We start from the raw sequence: 19,189 nt of genomic DNA on the forward strand, positions 1-19,189 counted from the left end.
ACTAAGGATGTCCGACTGCCAGCTTAGGCCCTCACCCCAGGAGGAGCAGACCTAAGCCATCAGTTGGACATTCCCCGAGGGCTTCCTGACTGCAAGAGGGCGCAAGCCAGGCTGAAGCAACCCCTCCTCCCCCACAAGTGCATGAATTTCGTGCACTGGGCCTCTAGTACGTAATAAATTTTAAAAACTAAGATAGCATCGATTGATTGTCTTTTTTCATTCAAGATCTGGCTCTTGGTAGGAAACTGGACATGCCCATATTTTGTTATGAGACTCTGAGTCTTCTTTAAACATTCCCTTTTAACTGGCTTTTTTTTTTTTTTTTTTTTTTTTTTTTACTATTCTTGTTGAGGATGTGAAGGCCCTGCTTTAGTACTGACAGGTGGAAATAAAAGTCCACGTTACCCATTCAACCTCCACTGACACCTAAGGGCAGCTTCTTGTCATTGCTTGGTGGAAGTTTCAGCTCCCTGTAGTCTCCACTAACATCACAGTAAAGGAGGAAAGGAGCACCTCATTGGCAGTCAGTAGGGATGCAAGTCCAGGTTCTCTACTGTATTTATCTGACATCACTCTGATGAGGGTATTGGGGAACAACACTAGAGCTTTATAGTAGAGTATAGCCTGGCCACTTATCCTTTGGTAGCATGATGGAGTGGGTACACAATTTTTTGTGGTGTTTTGGTAGAATAGAGCAGTTGTGTAAAAGTTTTCTGTGTTGCTAGGTTGCTCCTTTACTGGTCCTTTGGCTATAGAGAACTGGCTGTTTTTGGTCTGCTTTATTGGCATTTATAGGTTGCTGGCCTTTACATCTCTAAGTCTGTGATATGTGAAACAAAAAGAAAACTCAGGGAACTCACTACCATGTCATTCCTTGAGTCCTGGCCTGCCTTCTTATCACTACCTTTCAGAGTCTTTATACACATAATATCCACGGATTTTAGTTGCACTTAGCAAGAAGAATAGGGAAAAGTACATCTACCCTATCTGCCTGGAAGTGGAGTTAAGCTACATGACCTTTATTTATTCATCCTGCCACTTTACTATTCCATGGTGCACTGAACATGCCCTTGCAAGCACAAATGGCAGACAAAAGTTCCAGAAACATACACCACTGTAATCAAGCCAGGCAAAGGAACAAGGAAATTGGGAGCTTCACTGACAGTGGACACTGGGGTTCCTATACTCATCGATTTTCCCATTCTTTATGAACAAAATCAAACTAAGGCTTTCCTTGACTAGGGCTACAGTACCAGTTCTACTTTTGATAAAAGTTAAAAAAAGCTCTATACTTCAGATTACTTGTTTATAAATTGGAAAAAAGAGTAAGGAGGTGGGCAAGATAATATCCAAGGTCTCCTCTGGCTCTACTGATTCAGGATACTACACACTAAAGTTTCCTCATTCTGAACAAGGGAAAGAGAAGCCAGCTTTGTAAAGAAGTATGAATGTTGAATAGCTACTGAAGATCTAGGGTGGTTGCAAGAAGAATTCCCAACTGAAAACTGAGATACTACAAATGAGAAGCTTGCTCTAGAGGGAATTACCCAGAAATATTTCATACCCTTAATGGAGAAAAAAATAAGATGTATTTGTTTACATTTGCATAAAGAAAGTCTAGATCAGAGGTTGGCAAACTACTGTCAGTGGGCAAGATCAGCCTGCTTTAATATAACCCACAAGCTAAGGATTTTTTTGTTTTGCTTTTTTAACAGCTGAAAAAAATCAATATAAGAATATTTCATGACAGAAAATGTTAAAAAATTCAAATTTCTGTGTCCATAAGTAAAGTTTTATTGACAATGGCCATGTCCTCTTGTTTACTAATGTCTATGGGTGCTTTCCTGCTACAACAACAGAGTTAAGTAGTTGTAACAGGGACTGTATGGCCCATAAAGTATAAAACATTTACTATCTGACCTTTTATTTAAAAAAAGTTTCCAAACTGTTCTAAATTACCATATAAGAAACTTTTAAATGTTACTATAAGAAGGGGGAAGGATGAGGGCAAGAATAAGAGACTTGTATTGAATATTAAGGTCATGTGCCCCTTAACGACAGGAATACATTCTGAGAGATCTATTAGTAGGCGATTTTGTCCTGTGATCATAGACTGCATTTACACAAACCTAAATGGTATAGCCCAGTGGTCGGAAAACTGCAGCTCGCGAGCCACATGTGGCTCTTTGGCCCCTTGAGTGTGGCCACAAAGTTTCAATCACACTGTATGTGCGCGCCCGCACGTGGTATTTTGTGGAAGAGCCACAAACAAGGGGCCGCAGTTTGCCAACCACTGGTATAGCCTATTACTGTAATTGTACGCACAATACTTTTATATGATTGGCAGCACAGTAGGTTTGTTTGCACCAGCATCACCACATATGAATAATAGTAGTTAAACCTTGACAGTAGGTTTCTTTTTGTAACACAAGTGCCTGTCTTAAGCTTTGATTGCTCAGGTATTCACTTCAAAGAGGCACCCCTCAAGTAAAGCTATAGGGAATAAACACGTGGCCAGCCACCAGACTAGGTAAAGATCCAGGCCACCTCCCCCCAGTGAGGTTCCTTGTTTTAGAGATCTTGGTTGATTTCAATAACTGACCATTTGGGCCAGTTTTGTTTTCTCTTTCTGCATTTTAAATTCTCCCTTATGTTTTAAATTCACCAATAAAGAGTGAGCCTACAAAACACTAGGCCTCCATCCTGAACCCACCCAAATAAAAGCAGAACCCTAGGCCTAGTCTCACATGACCCCCACCCCACCCATACCTTGTATACCCTAGGACCTATAAGTAATCTCTTTTTTGTTTCGAAGGTTCTAAAGGTTATTGCTGAAGAGTAGTGGCTTGCAATTATAATAAGAACCACAAGAATAGATCCACTTGTAATACTGGTTAGGAAAGGGAGATATCTAAGCGATGCTCATCAGGGGCTAGGTGAGTGCTCCCAGGCATTTCTAGCAGATAGCAATAGCATTACTAGAAGAAGACCAGCACAAAACAGTTATATATGGTGCTATGCTTTTAGGACAGCTACAACACTAGGCAATAGAAATTTTTCAGCTCTATTATAATCTTACTAGAGGCCTGGTACACAGATTCGTGCACTGGTGGGGTCCCTTGGCCTGGCCTGCGGGGGTCAGTGGAACTCTATGCCACTGCAGTCCAGCCTTACTGGCCAGCTCCGGGGGCTCCAGACGCCTGTCCATATCAATCCCGCACAGTAGTGTGGGAAGCAGCAGGTGGCCGGGGAGAAGCCTAAGCCCAGGCTGGGCGCTGCGCCACTCCCGCTCATCCTGACCCCACTGATCCTGCCGCTGCTGCCACTGCTGGGGTGTGCAGTAGGAGTGTCTGTGGGAGAGGCTGGCACCACTGCAGCTGCGCTCGCCAGCTATGAGTCTGGTATCTGGCACCCGTCTGCCAGCTGAGCAGCACTCCCACTGTGGGAGCGCACTGACCACCTGGGGGCAGCTCCTGCATTAAGCATCTGCCCCCAGGTGGTCAGTGTGCATCATAGCTACCGGCCAGTCGGCCGGTCACTGAGGCTTTTATATATATAGATGGGACCACTGTCATATATGCAGTCCAACATTGACCAACATATGATTATGCAGTGCATGATTGTATTTTTTTTTGGACTGCATGAATGTAGACCCCATGAAAACAATTTTAAAATAAATTTTGTTTCTGTACCTCTTCACTAAAAAGCGCTCCTGTATCCTTATGGTAGCCAGCATACAAGATGGACCCCAGTGATCCCCACCTCCTGGGATTCACACTCTTGTGTAATCCCCTCTCTCACTATACCAGGAAGGTCTGTGTGACAAATAACATGTGGCAAATGATATGTCACTTAAAAAATTGGGTTATAAAAGACAATGGTGTTTTTTTTTCCTCTCCATTTCTCTCTTTCTCTCTCTCTTATCTCTTCACTCACTAGCTTTGAATGAAACCAGCTCCCATGTTGTGAGACACTCAGGCAACCTATGGAAAGATCCGTGTGATGAAGAACTGAAGCCTCTGACCAATAGCCAGTGATGAACGGAGGCCTGTCAACACCATGTGAATGAGTTTGTAAATGGACCCTCCCCATGCCGAGCCTTCAGATGAACCTGCAGTCCCAGCCACTTTCTTGACAGAGACCTCGTGAGGGAACCTTGAACCAGGACTACCCATCTAAACAGTTCCCAGATTCCTTCCCCAGAGGAACTCAGATGATAAATGTTTGTAGCTTTAGGAACTTAGGTTTGAGGTAGACTGTTACATATCAGTAGATAACTAATAAAACCATTACTTTTGGCTAAGAGCAAATTAAAAAATGGGATAGTGTTAAAGATCAAAATTTAAGACTGGGAGCAGATAGGAGTTGCATGCAAGGCCTCTCAGCTGACCTCTACTGAGAAGCCAAATAGGTACAAGAACAAAAAATGCAAATCAGTTCAAAAGGCAAAGGGTAGACATAGAGAATGAGTTCAGGAGTGATTGACTTAAGTCCATTTACATCAAATACTCAGGTGGAAATATACTGAACAAAATTAACTGGTGAATAAAATAGGTCCACAGGCATGGATGCATGGGACAGACTGACAGGTCTGGGGGTAAGGTGAGGGAGGGGAGAAGAGTTTTACCAAAGACCTTATATGCATAGCCACAGACAATATTGTGTTGAAGGCTTGGGGTAGGGCAGGAACTGGGTAGAGAAGGGGAAGGAGGTGGGGGATGAGGGACATCTGTAATATTGTCAACAATAGGAAAAAAAAGGACTTTTTTTTTTTTAAGCAGCTGAGGCAGAGAACAGCAGAACAGGAAGGTGGCAGGAAAAGCTTTTCTGGACTAGGGTCCAAGAGGCTAGCATTTCATAAATCTACTGTGCTTCTAATTAGCTATGGGATCCTGGACTAGCTTCTTGAACTCTCTGAGGATTCAGTTTCCTTATCTAAAAAGGAGTTGGATAAGATGTTTATAAACTCTGCCATTGAAGTATTCTCTTTGCACAATGCTAGAGGCAGTAGCACTGCCTTGGGCAAATTATAATTTATACTGTTTCAGTGGTCTTGGGGGACAGAAGTATTGGCAGGGCATCTTCTTAGATTGGAAGCTTTTCACATGTATCATTTACTCAATAATTGTTTACTGAGGATTTCCTCTGTTCCAGGCATAATGTACTGGGTTTTAGGAGTGAAAATGGATTTAAAAGGTCAATGAGACATAATACCATTCCTCAGGAAACCAATGACACTCATTCTACCTGATCTGGCACTAACCCAACATCTGTTTTTTGGCTTAAGTAGAAAGGTTCCTCTTTCTTTTATCTATTTCTGAGATCCTTAGCTTCCAATTTCTTCATCTCTGGGACTTTTAAGCTCTAACATCTATTCTTTTATCTTCTCCACAGTACTGGCTTTGGAAGAAAGGGCATCTGGTAAGCCAAGGACTTTTCTGAGTTCTATTCATTTTAATAACTTTGGAGAACATTATTCCCCTTTTAATGAACATTACACATCTTTTAATGGAACTTTAAGATTGCTTAATTGCTGTCACACCACAATGGTTGTTCAATCAACTGCAAATTTACTTAGATACACATTCATCATTTTAGCTACAAGATTGTATGACATTGAAACCTTTGTAAATTGATTTTCTGAAATCAATACACACTCTGTATAAGGAATTCTCCAATACATCAAGCCACTAACCACACCCCAAAAAGAAGCAAATTTACTTTGGTAGTGTTTCTTAGTGAACATAATTGGTTCGTACTGACCACCACTTTGTCTCCTAAATGTACATAAAGCACAACCTTTATAATTATCTACATTGTTTTTACATTATTAAAACATATAAATGATGTTGTTTCCAAATTCACTCCTTTTCCCTTAAAAAAAAAAATAACCTTTTGTTCACCTTTGATCCTGATAGCTTTCTCTAGTTATCACATTTGTAGATGACAGAAAGATCCTCTCATTGACCTCTTGCTTTATCTCTTAGACATAAAACCGTCAATAAAACAAGAAAAGAATTCAGATTTTAGAAGGATCCAACATGGTGGCCGACAGGACGGCAGTGAGGAAGAGAGTGTGAGTGAGAGAGAGAAAGGGGAATGCGTGGATGTGTGCGGGGAGTGAGTATGTGTGAGTGAGGGACAGTTATATTCCACAGGACTGTCCGGGACTGGCAAATCAGGCTCCCCTAGCCAGGCAGCCTCTACTACCGCTGAAATCTCTCCCAGGATGGCCGACTCTGCTGCACAGACCACACCATCTTGAAGGGGAGAGCAGATGTGACTTGGAGCCCAGCCTCACCTCCACCAGGAGAGACCTCAAACACCACCCGGGACCCCACAGCCACACCGGCCAGGGACCAGCTACCTCAGCTGCAAACCCACCAACACTGATACTCCAGCCTCCCCAGCTGCAGGCTCCTAAAAAGTATGTCCAGGGGGAGACAAAATGGTGGCCGAATAGGCAGACGGGTCCTGCACCTTCTCAGAGCCGATTGAAGAAACAGGTGAATCAAATAACATCCATCTGGAATTGGCGAATTAAACACAGCTGGCAAGACATTCCATAGATAGAAAGGTCAGAGGTCACCTGGAGAGAGGTGGGTTTGGGGATCTGGGCTGGAGGGAGAAACACAGGCAGCTGGGACTAGAGTCTCAGAGGGGGACTGCGTTTCATTAAATCCGAGTCCCTTGTGGAAAGTACAGCGCTCCACTGTGGAAGGGGGTTCACAGGGCTGCTGGCAGCGGGGACTCTAGATCTAAGCCCACATCCTGAGAGGCTGTGCCCAGAAAGGCAGCCTGAAGTTCTTCATGGGCCTAGCAGTGTGTGTGTGTGGGGGGGGGGGGGGAGGTGGAGGGGGGGGGCAGGGACTGGGGGTGGGAGGGGGCACGAATCGGCACAGTTGCTCTGTCTTCATAATTTCCTTACTTTTATTCGCTAAACCCAGTGCATAGGATCTTTCAATTACAAACACTCACCGAGGCTGCGATGCAGGGGAAGGTGGTTTTGTGGAAGCTGGGAAGCAAAATAGGGAGAGATGATCAGGAAGCCAGCTCTGGGACAGTCCAATCCCTCCAATCCTGAAGATACATTTTTCTCCTGAAGATCAGACACCTCCTAACAGCGCAGCCACACCCAGCCTTGAGCTCAGCAGGGAAACAAAGATTCTAAATACCCCCAAGGAGCCCTTGGGGACTGGGTTGAGGGGCCATTGGATCCCGAAACTAATACAGAAACACCACCACCTAGAGGCCATGTCAGAAATAGATGCTTGTGTAAATAAGACTGAAAGCAGGCAGAAAAAACAAAGTGGGCAGATTGATCCCGCCTGCCTGAAACTAAGGTTGTGGCGTCTGACACAGAGGAGCGGTGGATCACTGGGAGCTTCAAAATGGTGCTGACTACCTAACAGGAAACAGAGACATGGCAGGCAGAACACAAAGAGGGGTCGGGTCTTAAGCCAGCCCCCATGGGACATTAAAACCATGCTGAAGTGAACAAACTTCACTACTTCACTTTTTTATTTTTTACTTAAGAAACTAAAATTTTTTTATGTTTTTCTCTTTTCTTCGTTTTATTTTATTATTTTTATTTATTTTTTTAACCTTTCATTTTTTTTGCAATGGATTATTTTGTTTTAATGTTAAATAATAAGAATATAGGAAAAATTCTATTGAATAATACAATTGAGCCACAGAGTGAACTAGTAAGACTTTAACAAAGAAGGTCTAGAGAAAAAAAATCCTTTTGGATGAGAATAATAATTAATATTTATGGACTGAAAACATCCTTGACAATAGTCATCATATAGGTTTGAGGTAAAGGTGGTGGCATAATCCTCCAAAAGAATATTTCTAAATATTTCTGACATAAAAAGGAACAGAATGTGGAAAAGGATGTTCCAACTATCTCCTCCATTCACGCCCCAAGTTTGCACAGACTGCTCTGCTATTCCTGCCTTTCCTGTTTTAATTTCTTCTCAGTGGACCATTGAGAAAACAGAAATGGTGATACTGAACCGGATATAAACAATTTCCAAAGAAGACCTTAATAAATAGGTTCAAAACAAGCATTTTTAGGCTCTAGCCATTATCTATTGGTAAATATGCATTTGTTGGCTTCTTTTTCCTTGGACAGTCATGTCTTGAAAGTTTCAGATGTTGTCCTCCAGAACTTCAGAGTATTTTGTTTATTAAAGAATGGATTTCACTTAGCTGCTTCATATTCTGGTGGCTACTCTACAATATAAATTTAGTCTTCATAGATTTACAAATATATTTTCATAGCAGTAAGTCTGTATCCATTATTGTGAAGTTTGCTTTCAAGGGAATTTGATGTTCCATCATGAGTTAAATTATTTGTTCCCAAAGTAACTTCATTTGAAAGATGTCATAAAGTTCCTAGATCTCTATTAAAATTCAAGCCATTCTGTCATGTAAATACAGTTAGATGGTGAAATCTCATCACCTTCCTGGCAGTTGTCAAAAACCGGGCAGAGTCCACATGGGGCCCGGACCAAGCCCATATGTGGGATGATTGGATTGACTGCTCTGTACAGTTTCATGTGTCCGTCTATACTACCAACTGTGCCTTCCTTTGCTGCGATGATAGTCATCTCCACTTTCCCATCATATGAGTATATTCAAAATGGTTTCGGTTCCTCCATGGACAACTCTACCTTACTGATCCCCAATTCACAGATATATATTTCCACACTTCGTGTGATGAAGCAAATGAACTATTTTTTGTATCATTGGATTCTGTTTGCTTTCTTGGGCTGTTTCTGCCTTGGACTATAGGAACTTAAAACACTGTTGGTTAAGTACCTCTACAAATTCAGATTCAAAATCCTGGTCACTGTACCAGGCTTCACCAGTCACAGACTGGTCAGGCTGCAGGTTGTGAAGCATATGCTGCAGTTGTGAAGCATACACACCTTTTTTTTTTTTTTTTTTTTTTTTGAGGCTGATACAGACTTAACAGCTTTGATAAGCTTTATAACTTTCCAAATTCTTAAAAATTTTGTTAATGGCAAATTACTTTTATACCAGATATCTCTGCTCCGTATTTCTTTATTTCCTGCATCCTCTATGATCTGATATACTAGTTTTTCTTGGTTATCTGGTCCCTTCATTTTACCAGCATTCTGAGAATCCTTTATTCTATACAGAAGGCCTGTATTGCTCCTTAAGATATCCAACTGACCCATAGACAATAGTCTACTGATTGCCACTGCCCGCTGCTGAGCTTCTATACGAGGCATTTCATTTTGAATTACTTGGTCTGTGATTCCATGAGGGAACTGGTGACATAATTTTATAATCCTGTTTTTTTTTCTACTGGATCCACGTCGTGTGGCTGCAGCTTCACTTTCACCTCAGCCATGAGAACGAGGTTCCTATCCCCAACCTTTCAAATTTTTTTATCTTTTTTTTTGGATTAGAGTATTAGATTCTTCTTTTATTCTTTTTAATCATTATTTTACTCTATCTCATATTTTCCTTTATGCCAACGCTTTCTTCCTCACTTCTTGCTTTTTCATCCTGTTTCTCTTCACCTGTCCCTGCTTTAGTTTTACACTCTCCTTTCTTTTTACTCCTTGTTAAAAATTGATATTCTTTATCTGCCTTATTGATGCATTACTAGTATAATAGTCTCTGTTGGCTTACTCATATATCTAATTTCCTCTCACCTGCTTCAAGTCCATGAACCCTTTTCTTTTCTCTTTCTTTGCTAATTTTTTTCCTTGTTGTTGTTGTTTGTTTGATTGTTAGTTCTTGTTTATTTTTATTTTTTTTATTTTATGCTTTTGTTTTTCCTCTCCTCACCTGTTCTCTTCTTCTACTAATAATAGCTTAATTAGTTTCACTCACCAAAATCAGGCCTATCTGCTCTCTAGTCTCCTTTTCCAAAAATAGATGAATATATAGATAAAGGAGAAAAATTATATATATATAAATTTTATTTTGTATATATTTTTATTATTTTTAAAATTACTTTTTTGAGTATTTTGTTTTTTTACTTTTCTTCTTATACACTCACTACAGGCCTGGTGCATGAATTCATGCACGGGTGCGGTCCAGCTGGCCCACCTCAATCGGGGCCGATCACGCTGGGCCAGCCGGGGTGAGGGGACGCAGGAGATTGTCCAACTGGCCCTGGCCCCTGGTCAAACTCCCAGTCGAACTCCCAGTCAAGGGGACAATTTGCATATTATACTTTTATTATATAGGATTTTCTTTCTACCTCCTCTATACTGAATCATGGCCATTCCCCCAATCATTCAATGCCTTTACCTTACCTTCTAGAAATAAGCTCTGCCTCTTCAGATTCAGGTCCCCTCCTTTTTTTCTAGGTGGTGGTTGTTTGTATTTTTTTGGGTTAGCTGTTGATTTTGTGGAGTTTTCTCCCCATATATGTATATTTCTTTCCCTTCTTTTTTCTTCTTTTTCTGTTCTCTCTTACCTTTCCCCTTTTCTCAATATCATTTTTGCACACTTTTCTCTCCCCTATGTCTCTTTTCTCTGGTGATCACTTTTATTTGGGGTTATTGGTATCAAGAATACATGTGTTTTTTGTTCCATGTCGTGTCTTATCGAGTTGCATTTTGTGCCTTTTGGTCAATGCAGTAGAGAGGAGTGAAAATGAGGAGAAAAATAAACAGCCCTCATAAGAAAGAAAAGGAGGAATCACTGGAAAAGTAAGTGAAGGAAATGGAGGCAAGCAATTTGTCAGAGAAAGAATTCAGAGCAATGGTCATAAGGACACTGAAAAGGAGGAAGGCAAATTCAACATGTGTAAGAACCAAGAGGAAATGAAGAAGCACCAAGAAGAAATAAAGAATGACATAGTTGCAATAAAGAATAAAACAGAAAGCATCAACAACAGACTAGAAGAAGCTGAGGACCACATCAGTGAGCTAGAAGACAAGGTCAGAAAAAACACCCAAGCAGAGCAGCAAATGGGAAAAAAAACCTTAAAAAACAGGAGGAGAGCCCAAGGGAGCTTTGGGACAACAAAAAACAAAACAACATGCACATAATAGGGGGGTCAGAAGGAGAGGAAACTGAACAAAGAATAGAAAACCTGTTTGAAGAAATAATGACAGAAAACGTCCCTGATATTGGGAAGAAAAAACCCACACAAGTCCAAGAAATACACAGAGACCAAAACAAGATGAAACCAAAAAGACTGACACCAAGACACATCATAATTAAATTGCCAGACACCAACGACAAAGTAAGAATCTGAAAGGCTGCCAGAGAGAGCCAGAAAGTTACCTACAAGGGATCTCTCATCAGACTATCAACTGATTTCTCAACAGAAACACATCAGGCCAGAAGGAAATGGAATGAAATATACAAAGTGATGCAAAGCAAGGGACTGAATCCAAGAATACTATACCCAGCAAGTCTATCATTCAAACTAAAGGTGAAATCAGAAGCTTCACAGACAAAAAAAAGGGCTAAGGGAGTTTATTACCACCAAACCAGCAATGCAAGAAATGCTAAAGGGACTGCTGTAAAAAGAAGAAATAGGAAGGGTAGAAGGAACACAAGCATAAAGAATAAAAATGGTGACAAACAAGTACCTATCCTATCTAATAAAAGAGAAACATGGTAATTAGCGTACAACCGCTACCCTTCCCATTGGCTAATCAGGGAGATATGCAAATTAACTGCCAGCCAAGATGGCGGCTGGCAGCCAGGCAGCTGGCTGCTAACATGAGGCTTGCTTACTTCAGTGATGGAGGACTCCAACGTTCCCCGCCTGCCTTGCCGGCCTCTGAGCTTGCAGTTTCAAACATTGTAACAAATATAGAAGCTAAACAAAACCCCAGAAACCTGCTTTCAGCCTGCCAGGATCTCAGAGCTGCAGTTATACATTGTTTCGATTATAGAACCCAAACAAACCAGATACCTGCTTTCAGCAGCAGAGGCCTCAGAGCTGGAGCCAGAGCTAAAGCTGGCCCAGAATAAAAAGAAAAAAAGGAGCAGTTGGGAACTTCAGTCACCCATCAGCCTGAAAACAGCCCTCAGCCCCTCACCCAGACTGGCCAGGCACCCCAGTGGGGACCCCCACCCTGAAGAGTGTGTGACCAGCTGCAAACAGCCATCATCCCCTCATTCAGGCTGGCCAGGCACCCCAGTGGGGACGCCCACCCTGATCCAGGACACCCTTCAGGACAAACCAGCCAGCCCCACCCATGCACCAGGCCTCTATTCTATATAGTAAAAGGGTAATATGCCTCCCAGCACCGGGATCAGCAGAGCCGAGAGGCCTCCCGGCACCGGGATCAGCGTGACAGGGGGGAGCGCCCAAACCCCCTGATCGCCCTGTGGCTCTGTGTGTGACAGGGGGCGGGGCCACAACCTCCCTATCCGCCCTGCTCTGTTCGTGACAGGGGAAGGCGCCCCAACCTCCTGATCAGCACTGCTCTGTGCCTAATATGGGGGAGCTCCCCAACCCCCTAATCGCCCTGCGGCTCTGTGTGTGACAGGCTGCAGCGCCCCAACCCCCTGATCGGCCCTGCTCTGTGTGTGACAGGGTAGAGCCATAACCTCCCCATTGGCCCTGCCCTGAGTGTGAGAGTGGCGGTACCCCAACCCCCTGATCGGCCCTGCTCTGTGTGTGACAGGGAGCGGTGCCCCAACTCCCCTATCGGCCCTACTCTGTGAGTGACAGGGCGGAGCTCCTCAACCCCCTGATGGGCCCTGCTCTGTGCGTGACAGGGGGGAGCTCCCAACCCCCTGATCGACCCTGCTCTGTGAGTGACAGGGTACGGAGCCCCAACCCCCCTGATGGGCCCTGCTCTGTGCGTGACAGGGGGCAGTGCCCCAACTCCCCAATTGGCCCTGCTCTGTGCGTGACAGGGAGTGGTGCCACAACCTCCCTATCAACCCTGCCTTCAGTGTGACAGGGGGCGGTGCCCCAACCCCCCAATCGGCCCTACACTGAGCATGACTGAGGGTGGCATCACAACCTCCCAATCTGCCCTGCTCTGTGCATGACAGGGGGTGGCGCCCCAACTCCCCAATAGGCCCTGCTCTGAGCTCGACCAGGGGCTGCACCTAGGGATTGGGCCTGCTCTCTGCCACCTGGAAGCAGGCCTAAGCCAGCAGGGCGTTATCTCCCGAGGGGTCCCAGACTGCGAGAGGGCACAGGCCGGGCTGAGGGACCCCCTCTTCCCCCCCGAGTGCACAAATTTTTGTGCACCGGGCCTCTAGTCAATAATAACCTTAAATGTAAATGGATTAAATGCTCCAAACAAAAGACATAGGTAGCTGAATGAATAAGAAAACATGGCCCATATGTCTGCTGTCTACAAGAGACCCACCTCAGAACAAAGGACTCAAACAGACTGATAATGAAGGAATAGGGAAAAAAGTTTCAGGCCAATGGAAATGAAAAAAAAGGGTGGGATAGCAATACTTATATCTGACAAATCAGGCCTCAAAGTGAAGGCCATAATAAGAGATAAGGAAGGCCACTTCATAATACTAAAGGGAGCAATTCAACAAGAGGATATAACTCTGGTAAACATATATGCACCCAATACAGGAGCACCCAAATATATTAAAAAAAACTTCTGGAAGATATCAAGGGAGAGATCGACAGCAATACAGTGAGAGTAGGGGACTTTACTACCCCATTTACACCATTGGATAAATCCTCTAAACAAAAAAATCTGCAAAGAAACATCAATCCTAACTGCCTAACTAGATCAGACGGAATTAATTGACATCTTCAGAACATTTCACAGCAAAGGTATAGAATGTACATTCTTCTCAAGTGCACATAGGGCATTTTCAAAGATAGACCACATATTGGGACACAGGCAAAGTCTATTCAAATTCAAGAAGATAGAAATCATACAAGCATCTTCTCAGATCACAATGGCATAAAATTAGAAATCAACTACAATAAAAACAATGAAAAAAAATCAAACACTTGGAGGCTAAATAGCATGCTATTAAACAATGATTGGGTTATCAAAGAGATCAAAGAAGAAATAAAAAGCATCCTGGGTAACAAACACAACGAAAACACAACAATCCAAAATCTATGGGACACAGTGAAAGCAGTCTTGAGAGGGAAGTTCATAGCTCAACAGGCCTACCTCAAAAAACAAGAAAAAATGGTAATAAATTATCTAACCCTACAACTCAAAGAATTAGAAAGAGAGCAACAGGAAAAGCCCAGAGTAAACAGAAGGAAGGAAATAATAAAGATTAGAGCAGAAATAAATGACATAGAGACCAAAAAAGCAATACAAAACATCAATAAAACCAACAGCAGGTTCTTTGAAAGGATAAACAAGATTGATGAACTTCTAGCCAGGCTCACCAAGAAGCAAAGAGAGAGGACTCAAATAAACAAAATCAGAAATGAAAGAGATGGAGTAACAACTGACCCCACAGAAAAACAAAGGATTATGAAAAAATACTATGAACAACTCTATTCCAACAAACTGGACAGCCTAAATGAAGTGGACATATTCTTAGAAAAATACAAGCTTCCAAAACTCAATCAGGAAGAATCAAAGAACCTGAACAGGCCGATAACTACTGAAGAAATTGAAGCAGTAATCAAAAATCTTCCAGCAAACAAAAGCCCAGGACCAGATGGCTTTACAGGCGAGTTCTACCAAGCATTCAAAGAAGAACTAAAATCTATCCTCCTCAGACTGTTCCAAAAAATTCAAGATCAAGGCACACTTCCAAGCTCTTTCTATGAAGCCAGCATTACCCTAATTCCAAAACCAGATAAAGACACCACAAAGAAAGAGAATACAGGCCAATATCCTTGATGAACATAGATGCCAAAATCCTCAACAAAATTCTAGCAAATCGGATCCAGCATTACATTAGAAACATCATACACCATGGCCAAGTGGGATTTATTCCAGGGATGCAAGGATGGTACAATATCCACAAATTAATAAATGTGATACATCACATAAACAAATTCAGAGACAAAAATCACATAATCATATCAATCGACACAGAAGAAGCATTTGACAAAATCCAACACCCTTCCTTGATAAAAACTCTCTGCAAAGTGGGAATAGAGGGATCATACCTCAACATACTAAAAGCCTTATATGACAAACCTACAGGCAACATCATACTTAATGGGCAAAAACTAAATTCATTTCCCCTAAGAATAGGAACAAGACAGGGATGCCCACTTTCACCACTCCTGATCAATATAGTACTGGAAGTGCTAGATATATCTATCAGACAAAAAGAAGAAATATAAGGCATCCAAATTGGAAAAGAAGTAAAACTGTCCTTCTTCATAAATGACATGATACTGTACATAGAAAACCCCCAAAGACTCCATCAAAAAATACTAGATTTAATAAATGAGTTTGGTAATGTGGCAGAATACAAAATTAACATCCAGAAATCTATGGCTTTTTTTACGCACCAATAATGAACTCATAGAAAGAGACTAAAAATACAATCCCATTTACCATTGCACCAAAATAACAATAATAATAATAATAGCAATAATAATAATAATAAAAAACCTAGAAATAAACTTATCTAAGGCGGTAAAAGACCTGTACTTGGAAAACTACAGGACATTGGAAAAAGAGATAGAGGAAGACATAAACAAGTGGAAGAACCTACCGTGTTCATGGATTGGTAGAATCAACATCATTAAAACGTCTATACTACCCAAAGCGATCTATAGGTTCAATGCAATACCCATTAAGATACCAACGGCATATTTCACAGTCGAAAACAATCTCTCCAAAAATTCACATGGAATAAAAAAGACCCTGAATAGCCGCAGCAAACCTGTGAAAGAAGAACAAATTTGGAGAGATCACAATACCAGATATCAAGCTATATTACAAAGCCATGATCGTGGTCTCCTTTTTCTTTCTCCTTTCTTTCTCCTTTCTCCTTTCTTTCTCCTTTCTCCTTCCTTTCTCCTTTATCCTCTCTTTCTCCTTTCTCCTTCTCCTCCTTCTTCTTCCTTCTTCTTCTTCCTTCTCCTCTTCCTCCTCCTCCTTCTCCTCCTTCTTCTTCCTCCTCCTTCTTCCTCCTCTTCTTCCTCTTCCTCCTCCTCTTCTTCCTCTTTCTTTTCTTCTTCCTTCTCCCTCCTTCTCCTCCTCCTCTTCTTCTTCTTCCTCCTCCTCCTCCTCCTCCTCCCTCTCCTCCTCCTCCCTTCTTCTTCTTCTTCCTCCTCCTCCTCCTTCTTCTCCTTCTCCTCCCCCCTCTTCCTCTTCTCCTTCTCCTTCTCCTTCTCCTTCTCCTTCTCCTTCTTTTTTTCTTTAAAGCCACAGTTATCAAACTGCCTGGTACTGGCACAAGAACAGACATACAGACCAATGAAACAGAACAGAGAAGCCAGAAATAGACCTAAGCCATTTTGCTCAATTAATATTTGACAAAGGAGGCAAGAGCATACAATGGAGTCAAGACAGTCTCTTCAATAAATGGTACTGGGAAATTTGGTAAGATACATGCAAAAAATGAAACTAGATCACCAACTTACACCATACACAAAAACAAACTCAAAATGGTCAAAGGACTTAAATGTAAGATGGGAAACCATAAAAATCTTAGACTCCATAGGCAACAAAATATCGGACATATGTCATAGCAATATCTTTCCAATACAGCTCCAAGGGCAATGGAAACTAAGGAGAAAATAAACAAATGCGACTACATCAAAATAAAAAGCTTCTGCACAGCAAAAGAAATCATCAACAAAACAACAAGAAAGCCCACTGCATGGGAGAACATATTTGCCAATGCTATTTCAGATAAGGGTTTAATCTCCAAAATTTACAGAGAACTCATACAACTTAACAAAAGGAAGATAAACAATCCAACCAAAAAATGGGCAAAGGACCTAAATAGACACTGACCGAGAGACATATGAAAACATGCTCAAAGTCACTAATCATCCAAGAGATGCAAATCAAAACAATGAGGTACCATCCCACACCTGTCAGAATGGCTATCATCAACAAATCAACAAATGACAAGTGTTGGTGAGGATGCGGAGAAAAAGGAACCCTCGTGCACTGCTGGTGAGAATACAGACTGGTGCAGCCACTGTGTAAAACAGTATGGAGCTTCCTCAAAAAGTTAAAAATGGAACTCCCATTTGACCCAATAATCCCACTTCTAGGAATATACTCCAAGAAACCAGAAACACCAATCAAAAAGGATATATGCACCCTTATGTTCATAGCAGAACAATTTACAATAGCTAAGATTTAGAAACAGCCTAAGTGCCCATCAGCAGATGAGTGGATTAAAAAACAGTGGTACATCTACACAATGGAATGCTACACTGCTATGAAAAAAAAAAAAGGAACTTTTATCCTTTGCCACAGCATGGATGGAACTGGAGAGCATTATGTTAAGCAAAATAAGCCAGTTGAAGGAAGATAAATATCACATGATCTCACTCATATGTGGGATATAATGATGAACATAAACTGGTGAAGAAAAATAGATCCAGAGACAAGGGGCAGGGGAGGGGGCTTTAAAGATCAACCAAAGGACTTGTATGTATGATATTAGCATAACCAACTGACACAGACCCTGGGGCAGTGGGGCCTGCCCTCGGGGGTGGCAGTGTATGTGTGGGGCCAATTGGGGAAAAAGGAGACATATGTAATACTTTAAACAATAAAAAGAAAACGTAAGATGCACTGTCTTTCGCAGACACTAGCTTCTAGTAGCCATCAAAATAGTTGTCACAATTACTATAATTTGCTTTGTTCAGCTTTGTAATATGTATTAGAAAGCATTTTTCACATCCTTTTTCTGGTCAGACTACTAATATCTGTACACAGTCAATGTTAGACAATTAAATAATATTTTTATTTGAAAGGAATTAGAAATCCTCTAGAAACGGAGGCTCTGGAGAGTAAAGGGGTTTGTCCAAGGTCATAGTCCTGGGCAGATAAAGAGGTCAAAGTTCTTGATACTGAAAGCGTCTCACATTGCAATACAACATCTCGCCCTCATCACAATTTTAAGTGCAATTGAAACTTCCCTTCTCCTTTTACCCTCAGCCAACTGCTCCTTCCATGTTAAAAAGTATTTATTGAACACTAGTAATTTATTGAGTCTAGTAATTGCTTATTTGTGAACAATTTTTTGCTAGTACAACCTATCTTTAATCCAGTACACTACTAAGAATCTACAATACAACATCAATAACAGCCAAAAATAAATTATTTTATATTAAACTGTAAAATCGAACCAATAAAGGGGGAAGTACAATATAAATTATGATATATCAACATAATGGAATAATACATAGCCATTATGCTATTCTGATTGTTACCTAGAAAGATAGGAAATGTTTATTACATAAATATTGAAAGCAGGATACAAAGTACAGGTAAATACAATGATTAATTCTGTAGATGTTTTGGGCTTGGCAGGAAATATGCAAAAATACACTCAGTAAATGAGATTGTGGAAAATTGGTTTTCCTCCTCAAAATTTTTCTTTAATCTTATATTGATTGTTGTCAATGTCCAAACCCTTTTTAGATAAAATTTAATGGTACCTTAAGAGAGACAATTAGATAATACTAACCTCTTATTTTACATTTACCATTCATGTTTACCAAACGTTGTAACATTTCACACTCATAGAAAAAATAGCAATATAAACCAAGTACGTTAGAAGAATTTTATTACTAACTCTCATAATAATCCTTCAAAAAAGGTGTGATGCCTCCCACAAACCCACACACATTATAACCAAGTAGTTTTGTTGAGTATTGCCAAAAGTAGGCCTCTGCCTTGTCCCACAACCAATGAAACCCAATCAGACTCTCCTTGGCATTTATTAAATTAGACCTTGGGAAAGAAATTCAGTCCCTCTTTGGTGGCTAAACTGTGTCTGAGATGGAAGAAAAAGGAGAGTCTGGTAACCAAGTTTGTAACCGTGTGAAAGAACCCATACTGAGAAAATAAAGCTGACCAGAAAGTAGTAGCTCAGAGTTGGAAAGGGACAGACAGTTCTTATGACATTGGTGTCAGTGATCCCTGAGTCTCAATTGCACCCCTTTCTGGAGTGATCTCACACAAAAATTTTCTACTTTTCATGTTTGCCTAAATTATTCTTAGATGGGTTTCTGTCATTTGAAATAAAAAGGTCATGCCTAATATAGCAGATATTATTATTCCTGTTTTACACA

At 41.3% G+C, this 19,189-nt stretch overlaps 1 protein-coding gene and 1 pseudogene across 2 annotated transcripts in view; both read right to left on the reverse strand.

Annotated features, from left to right (window-relative positions):
* Positions 1–19,189, reverse strand: part of HPSE2 (heparanase 2 (inactive)) — a 529,690-nt gene that overhangs the window by 320,737 nt on the left and 189,764 nt on the right. The gene's annotated exons all lie outside the window — the stretch shown is intronic.
* LOC308528812 (DNA-directed RNA polymerase III subunit RPC6-like) lies at positions 8,412–9,510 on the reverse strand (annotated as a pseudogene). The gene has a single exon. The product of its transcript is annotated as a DNA-directed RNA polymerase III subunit RPC6-like (transcript).

Source organism: Myotis nattereri, assembly GCF_964212035.1.
Source record: "Myotis nattereri genome assembly, chromosome: 13".
NCBI classification, from domain to species: Eukaryota; Metazoa; Chordata; class Mammalia; order Chiroptera; family Vespertilionidae; genus Myotis; species Myotis nattereri.